A 9,472-nucleotide genomic window follows, 5' to 3' on the forward strand; every position below is an offset into this window, starting at 1 on the left:
GTCCTGATGCCAAACCAAAGGTTCTTTTAAGTTTGTCGATTCCCAACTGCCATTTTACTGCTTATGGTCAATACGTGAAAATGTGGTCACCCAAATAAGAAAAATAGGCAATGAAATGACTTCTGCATAAAGTTTAATGTACTCAATTTAAACCGCTGTCCTTCACTCCTAGATTAAGCCTTCCTTAAGTTTTTGTGTTAGGCATACTATCATTTATTCAATGATGAAAGTAGTGTTTTTTTTAAATACCCATAATTGGCAAAATTTAAAGCTGACCATTCAACATGGGTTCCCCTCAAAATTTCTGGAGATTTTTCTGGTCCAAGCAATCCAAAATTCTAGAAACCACCTGAAAGTGTGCTGTGGGTAAGATAGGGAACTATTAGCATTAGTGAAGAAAAACAACAGACACTGTCCTAGCCCTGGAGAAATGCAGATTTTTCCAGAAGCCATCAGACAAAACTCTTTAAATATAACCTGACAAAAAATCCCACCCGCACGCAGTGTTTCATGGAGTAAGTCCCTGAAACAACAAGGTGTCTGAAATCTGCATCAACTGAAACTTTTCAATGAATTTCCAAAGTGGTCTAAAATACCTGTGATAGTTAGTTCCTAAACTATCTAGAAAGCCAAAAGCAAAGTAATTGTGTGAGAACAAGCCACACAGCAGATATTGGCATCAAAAGTTAATTGTTATTTATACACAAAACAGTTTCTGACTGTGGAGTCCCCTAAGCTACAGAAATTTAAAGTACTTAAAAAGTAATGAACTGAAGTGAGCCCTCATGTGCTATAAGTGGTTTTTATAAAGCCGAAACCACCTCTAACTCAGCTTTTACCCAGTTTTCATTTTCCTGAGGTATAAACTGGCAGTGTGTGAAACCAGTTGATTCCTCTATTTTCTTTCTAATTGTAAGCCACAAATCCCTAGAGAAACGTTGCCTTTATTCCCCCCACTTTACCTCCAAAACAAACGGACCAGAGCACAATTTATTTTAACAATGTGGATTACAGAATGGTTAAGTCAGTCGCCACATGACAGGTGATCCTGAGGACTGCCGAAATAAGTAGGTCCTGCTTGCCCTTCGCAGCCGGGTACTACAGGAATCGTTAAACGGTGAGGCACTGACCACAGAGAAACCAGAGCCCACCTCTACACTCCGTTCCCAAAACTGAGCTGATGGTAATTAATTCATGATTAGTTTATTTCAGCTAATACATGAGCCTAAGCTTTTGCTGAGTGATGTAATATTTCAAAAGTGGGACTGTGCCATGGAATTTATTGGACTTCCTGAAATCACCAGAGTAATTGTTTTTGCTGTTCACATATTAGGCACAGTCTCAAGGGGGAAAAGCTGATTCTTCTCATATAATACTCTTTCCCCAAAGTTTGAAAGTCTGTCATCTTTCTCAATCTACTCACTTCATTAAACAGTTTACAGCTTGCGAGAGGGTCACAAAGTCTGAGTAACAAAATGACTATCCTGACAGATTTAGACAATAAAACCACCAGATTGTTATATAAATGTTTTTCTCAGAACCTGTTTCTGAAACACATACTAAATGCAAATATTGAAACACCTGCCTGCCAAGCACAACTCTTTTAACAGATGTTAATTCCTGCACATTTTACCAATGGATTTCAATCGCATAAATGTAACTTACCCCCTCCAGACTATCTTGGAAAACTACCAATTACCTTACTGCAATTTGACAAGGAAACTTACTTCCTACATTGCAATTTCAGGTCCATACTTGATAATGGGGATATTTTAAAAGCAAGTGAAAATATGAAGAGCCAACCAAAACTCAGGCAAAGCTTTTTTATAGTACAATACAGGTGCCAACTTTTAGCATGGAAAGTTAATAAAAATTAAGGTTATTACAGATTTTTTTTTTCCTCCATGGCCCTGAAAATTGAACTTGTTCACTTAATCCATCACTAACTAATCAGGATGACCCAGTAAATAGCAGTTATCTTTTTCTCCCCCTTTTCTAAGGTCTGGCCTGGCTGGCATTAGAACTTACCCCGATTCTTGGGGATGCCGCAAAGGATTTTTTTTTTTTTTAATTCTTCTTCATTCACCTCCCAACTTTTCCAACCATCAATCATCCTTGTGAATCAAGTATCCGATAATAATAAAAGTTACAATTTTGGCCTTAACTGAATGTGCTAGATCCTGTGCTGGGTACTCAGCAAACATTATCTCGTTTAATTCTCAAATACCCTAAAAAGTAGGTTTTATTTTCCACATTTACGGATAAGGGAACTCAGCAAGCCCACGTAAATTAACCAGATTGATGTAGTTAATCTCTGAGATTCTCATACTTATATTTAATAAGTGGCAGAATCCTGATTTTAACCCAGCTCAAAACCTATGCTTTCCACTGTAATTTCTCTCATGTACATATGTAATGTTCTGTAGCAGTATCTTCTATTTCAGTTTTAAAACAAGTTTTGTTTTTTCTCATTTTTACAGATATGGAGAAAAAAAGAAAAATACTCACTTAGGTTGTTAAAGTAGTTCAAATACACATGCTGATCTCATTCACTGCTTCTGTACCAGGAGCCAGGTTGACGTGACTAAGTGTAGACACCTAGCTTGCTTACAATAAATACAGGATTATTACCTGATTAATTAGCATTGACATGGAGGATGCCATCTCGGAACCTTGCCTACTACCTTGCTGCCACCTGTCTTCCATACACAGTCCAGGGTCCCATTTATCCAGGAAGCTTCTGAGTGAAAAAGTAGATAACCTTGCCTCTTGAGAATCCTTTCCATTCCTTTTATTTAATCAGAGATAAATCAACACAAGTCAATATCACACCAAGATAAATTCAAGTACTCAAGTCAAGAGTTGACTGTGGAATCATTCATGCTACAGGCTATGAAGTCATAAAATCTTTCAGATTCTTAATGTAGGAATTCTGTTTCTTTGGTCACCCTTGCACGACAAATTGGAAATTATAGCCAATTATTTTTCATGGACAACCTTCCACTTCGTAGCCTTTCTTCATACACATTTTCATACCATTTGCAATACTGAGTACTGTAAAGAATACAAAATAAAACTCGAAAAGTAGTTTCTACTCTCAAAGACCTTAGAGCTTCCTTGAGGAGAAAATACTTACTCATATGAAACCAGCAGAAACAGGTAAGTATATAGTAGAAGATTAATCATAAAATCTTAGTAGAGGCTATAATTATAATGAAATGTTGGAAAGACATGTCTCTAAATTGTATGCATCAAAAGACTAAAAGAAAGTAGGACTTACTTTTTTTATTTTCAGGGATAGATAGCATTTAAATAGATGTAAAGTTGGGATATTGTTGAGAAACAATTCTCCATGGCTCTTAAATTTCTGCATGTCTTGTGAGCAAAGGCATTAACTACCATTGTTCCAAACTATCTTTTTAAGGACATGTGTATAGTGATCATTCATGGAAAATATTCTCTCTTTCTCTCTCTTTCAGAAAACAATCAGTCATGTTTATTGCCCCTTATTAAAGTTTCAGTTTCCCTAAGACCAATGTTCCTCTCCTGTAGTTCAACCACTATATGACCTCTTCACTTTCCCAAAGGATCTGGAGTTTGGGGTACTGAAGCAAATGCTAATACAGGCATACATATCAGAGAATTTGTGAATTCAGTTGCAGACCACCACAATGAAGTGAATATCACAATGAAGAATCTCATGAAATTTTTGGTTTCCCAGTGCATATAAAAGTTATGTTTCTACCATACTATATATAGTCTATTAGAGGTATCACATCTATTAGATGTGACATATGTACATATGTCTAAATGTACATATGCTAATTTAAAAATACTTCATTGCTAAAAATGTTAACCATTATCTGAGCCTTCTGTGAGTCATAATCTTTTTGCTGGTGGAGGGTCTTATCTCGATGTTGATGGCGGCTGACTGATCAGGGTGGGGGCTGCTAAAGATTGGGATGGCTGTGGCAATTTCTTAAAATAAGACCAAAATGAATTTTGCCTCCTCAATTGACTCTTTCTTTCATGAAAGATTTCTCTGTAGCATGCAATGCTGTTTGATAGCATTTTACCCACAACAGAAAATTCGTTCAAAATTGGAGTCAATCCACTCAAATCCTGCTGCTGCTTTATCAACTAAGTTTATATAATATTCTAAATCCTTTGTTGACATTTCAACAATGTTCACAGCTTCTTCATGAGGAATAGATTCCATCTCAAGAAACCACTTTCTTTGCTCATCCATAAGAAGCAGTTCCTCATGTGTTAAAGTTTTATCATGAGATTGCAGCAATTCAGTTACATCTTCAGGCTCCACTTCTCATTCTAGTTTTTTTGCTATTTCTACTACCTTTGTAATTACTTCCTTCACTGAAAACTTGAACTCCTCAAAGTCATCCATGAGGGTTGGAAGCAATTTCTTCCAAACTCCTGTTAATATTGATATTTTTATATCATCCTATGAATTGTGAATGTTCTTAATGGCATCTAGAATGGTGAATCCTTTCCAGAAGGTTTTCAATTTACTTTGGCCAGATCCATCAGAGGAATCATTCTCTATGGCAGCTATAGCCTTATGAAATATATTTCTAATATAATAAGACTTGAAAGTCAAAATTACTCCTTGATCCATGGGCTGCAAAATGGATGTTGTGTTAGCAGGCATGAAAACAACGTTAATCTCATTGTACATCTCCATCAGGGCTCTTGGCAGACCAGGTACATTGTCAATGAGCAGTAATATTTTAAAAGGAATCTTTTTTTCTGAGCAATAGCTCTCAACAGTGGGCTTAAAATATTCTGTAAACCATGTTGTAAACAGAAGTGCTGTCATCCAGGCTTTGTTGTTCCTTTTACAGAGCACAGGTAGAGTTGATTTAGCATACTTCTTAAGGGCCCTAGGATTTTCAGAATGGTCAATGAGCACTGGCTTCAACTTCAAGTCACCAGCTGCATTAGCCCCTAACAAGAGAGTCAGCCTGTCTTTTGAAACTTTGAAGCCAGACATTGACTTCTCATCTTTAGCTATCAATGTCCTGGATGGCATCTTCTTCCAATATAAAGATGTTTCATCTACATTGAAAATCTGTCATTTAGTGAAACCACCTTCATCAATTATCTTAGCTAGAGCTTCTGGAAAACTTGTAGCTTCTACATCAGCACTTGCTGCTTCACCTTGCCCTTTTATGTTATAGAGATGGCTTCTTTTCTTAAATGTCATGAACCAACCCCTGCTGGCTTCAAACTTTTCTTCTGCAACTTCCTCACCTCTTTCAGCCTTCATAGAATTGAAGAGAGTTAGAGCCTTACTCTGGATTAGGCTTTGGCTCAAAGGAATGTTATGTCTGGTTTGATCATCTATCCAGACCAATAAAACTTTCTCCACATCAGCAATAAGACTGTTTCACTTTCTTATAATCCATGTGCTCACTGCAGTAGAACTTTGAATCTCCTTCAAGAACTTTTCCTTTGCATTCACAACTTGGCTAACTGTTTGGCACAAGAGGCCTAGCTTTCCACCTATCTCAGCTTTCAACATGCCTTCCTCACTACACTTAATCATTTCTAGCTTTTGATTTAAAGTGAGAGATGTGCGACTCTTCCTTTCACTTGAACACTTAGAAGCCATTTTACAGTTCTTAACTGGCATAATTTCAGTATTGTTGTGGCTCAGGAGCAAGGAGGCCTGAGGAGAGGGAGAGAAATGGGGAAATGGTCAGTGGAGCAGTCAGGACACACACAACAAATATCGATTAAGTTCACTGTCATATGGGTGCAGTTCATGGTGCCCCAAAACAATTACAATAGTAACATCGAAGATCACAGATCACTGTAACAGATAAAACAACAATGAAAAGGTTTGAAATAGTGTGAGAATTGCCAAAATGTGACGCAGAGACACAAAATGAACACATGCTATTGGAAAAATAGTGCTGATAGACTTGCTTGATGCAGGGTTGCCACAAACCTTCAACTTATAAAAATATTTTATCTTCGAAGCACATTAAATGAGGTATGCCTGTACTCTGGCTACTGTTATTTCTCTGAATAATAAACTATTATTTGTCTCTGAGCCACGAGTTTCATGTCTTCTATCAGCAAGGAAATGAGGTAAGCTTGCAAATTGGGTAAAATATCAGACCCTTTACAGTTCCTGGCAGGTATACTTGAATCAGACAGGAATATGCAGGCGGGGGGATACAGAAAAAGAAATGAGTATCTCTGTGTAGTTCTGAACAGCATTACTATAGTTTGTCCTTATAACTGAGCTAAGACTCAACTAGCCAGATCCTACCAAGTGGGTTAATTAGATTATTTAAATTAACTACATTGTGAAAGGAATTTTTTCTTTCCAGGTGCCATTTAAGGTAGCAGAATAATACTTTTAATGATGGTTATCTGTGGCATGAAAGAATTAATTCACTTCCCTAAAACAAACTAAGACATCAAGATGGGATCAACTGTGATTTTTATTGCCCAACAAAATGGTGTGGGGCGGAAAGAGCACCAAAATGTTTCCATAGTTTCTTTTCAGTGAGTTAAATTTAGATGTCACCCATCATGTTTCCCTTTCCACTTTCATCACCAAGTTCAGAGCCAAAGTGAATTCAACTTTATTCATATTGGTCTGAATGGTTCTGTTCTAATTCTCCACAGTCTTGACCTTCAGATTGTATTTCTTCTGGTTTGACATTTTATTCATGCATACTTTTTATTTCATTTTGCATATTCATTGTAGCACCTCAAGTCTTCTCTGGAATGAGTAGAATATTAATTAGCCAATAATAGTTCATTGATTTATTTAAATTATTAAGCAAGCTTTTTGCTTATATTAACTGCTTACCCAAAATCTCACTCTTTTACTCTATATCTTTCCAAAAGCAGAAGTGGAAATTCCAGTGAGAGGTGCATTGCATGGAGAATGTGGCTACATGCTTCAACTTCCAGAGCTGCGTAATAATTTTCTGCTCAATCAGCAAACAGCCCAGGATCTGGGAGTAAAAGAAAGATGATCAGGGTGAAACAACTTGAGTTCTTCCCCCAAAATCCCAAAGTATCACATGACCATGGAGACTGAAGGAGCATCCAGATTATCCAGATTGTGTCAAGATACCACAACGATTGACTCTTTATAAATGTGTATGAAGAATATGCTTGTAAATCACCCTGAAATATTCAGGCTGATGGCATCCTATCAGTAACGTGTATTCTTGCTGTAATTGCACTTTTCACCTTCAAGTCTCTTTATGAGCATTATCTAAAATTTGTTGACACAAAGTACCACATGTTTTAATTAAATTGAAATAATTCAGTGCAGGGAATGGGGCCTGGACAATTGGAAGATGCTTTCCAAATGTTGTTCCTCCAGTGGAAGTATGAGGAATCTGTAAAATAACAATAATTATTTCAGCACCATAAATCAAGCTAAAATATTTGTTTCCAGAAATGTCCAGTAGAATGAACACCTTCCAGACTTAAGTCATCTCAACATAATACAGCTGTCTGAAACAACACTGGAATTTCTGTGTTTTTCATTGTTTTAATAAGAAAGCACACTTTGAGGCATGGAAAATAGGTGAGATTTACAACATCATAGTCAAGAACCAAGTTAATGGATAAATAAGAGAAGGATGACTGTAATACTTTGAAAAAATGGTTTTTATTTTTACTTGTAAGGCAGACTTCTGTAAAAGGCCATCTGTATGCAAATGCAAGGAATGCAGGGTTAGAGGGTACAGGGCATAGCACAAGGTAGCACATAGGGCTATCTCTAGCCAGACTGTAAGAAGACATAAAAACAAATGAGACGAAAGGATCCATTTAGGTATTTTTCCCATAATAGATAAGCTAAAAGTGTACCTATCTAGAACTGTAGTATGGTACAGAGGTTAAGAGCCAGTTTCAAGATCAGGAGTCAAAGTGTGACTCCATCACTTCCTTTCTCTGTGTTCTTGAGAAGTTTCTTAGTCTCTCTAAGCCTTAGTTTCCTCATTAGCAAAATAGGGACAGGAAAATTGTTGTAAAGAGCAAACGAGATAATGCTCAGAAAGCACAAAGGGCAATGCCTGGCACACATAAGACTATATAAGTGGTGGGCTTTTATTATTATTACATTTTTATTTAATGATCAAATTTACCGCAACAGTGCAGTACCAGGTGGCATTCTCTCTTTGTGATTTAATGGTGATATACTTAAGTAGGCATTGTAGGCAGAACTATGCTGTTTTCTACAGTGCCAAAGTAAATCTGATTACAACATGTTTACAGAGACACCTAACTTTTTCAGAACACTGTAGTTGCATTTAATATTAAAAACATCACATGTCCCTATATTCCCCAATTAATATTGGCAAGCCCGATTTGCACTTTATCCCTATTAAAATTATTTCATTAATTTGAACAGATAACAAATCTGCTAAGTAGAGCCATCTTGAAGATTCCTCAATGCAGATAACATATTTTGAAAGCTTTTCGAATGTTAAACACAGTATTTAATTTTGATCATGTATCACACATCTCAATGTAATCTATTTTGATGTTCCAGAAACATGACAGACCAATAAATCTATAGGTGTTCTCTGCTTTTCTTAAAGAAAATCCAAGAAGCAAGTTTTCCGTTTGTTTTTATGATACCTGATTAGGTAACCAAATGAACTGCAGCATTAAGGATGTTTTTCCATCATGAAGCGGTTATGTTTGAAGAGAGATTATTTCATCAAAACTACATGCAATAAGGGCTTAATTGCAACAAAGTATCATTACTAAAAGTCATCCATAGAACAGGTAAAATAGAGTATAACTTGTATTATAAAATGCAGTGTAACTTACAGAATAGCACTTGATCTAAACAGCTGCAGAGAAACTGCAAAGTAGTGGCAGGAGTCACAGTGACTTGAAAATCAACCCAAAATTAAAAATGAAGTGGTTCTGAATTTCAATGCATCGATGAGGATAAATGGTTTTATTTAGAAAAAAAATTACATTTACCACAAATGTAAATAGGACCCAGCGATCACACAAATTCAGAAAATGTGATGTTACCTGTTAATTAATTAAGGGCGGTGCAGCCATTCTGTGGATGATGGCCGGCGTTTGTGTTTCCTCCTCGGGTTGGTTACCTGTCTTTTGGCTATCCTCCCCGTCTCAGATAGATTACACTCTAATGTAAGGGATGCACAAAATTTTTCTATCTAGGGCCAGATAGTAAATATTTTAGGTTTTTCAGATCATACGGTCTCGGTTGCAACTCCTCAACTCTGCCCTTGTGGTACAAAAGCAGCCAAGGGCAGACCACAATAAGCAACCAAATAGGCATGGGTGAGCTCAACTTCAATTTGATTTACAAAAATGGGCAGGGGGGCAGGTTTGATGATCCCCACTCTTCCTCCTGAGGAGGGAACTCTTCTCTTGCCCCCTGATTTACATCAAAGGGGAAAGAAGAAATACCTGCAGTTGTTGACCACCTGAT

General features: G+C 36.8%; 1 long non-coding RNA gene across 1 annotated transcript; it reads right to left on the bottom strand.

The window, feature by feature from the left end:
• Positions 1-1,809: 1,809 nt before the first annotated feature.
• LOC131280486 (uncharacterized) lies at positions 1,810-6,989 on the bottom strand. Its single transcript, XR_009188102.1, has 2 exons — positions 6,848-6,989; positions 1,810-5,689 (listed from the first exon to the last, which is right to left on the bottom strand). It is a non-coding gene; the product is annotated as an uncharacterized lncRNA (long non-coding RNA).
• Between the last annotated feature and the right edge of the window lie 2,483 nt (positions 6,990-9,472).

This window comes from Dasypus novemcinctus, chromosome 1, assembly GCF_030445035.2.
Source record: "Dasypus novemcinctus isolate mDasNov1 chromosome 1, mDasNov1.1.hap2, whole genome shotgun sequence".
NCBI classification, from domain to species: domain Eukaryota; kingdom Metazoa; phylum Chordata; class Mammalia; order Cingulata; family Dasypodidae; genus Dasypus; species Dasypus novemcinctus.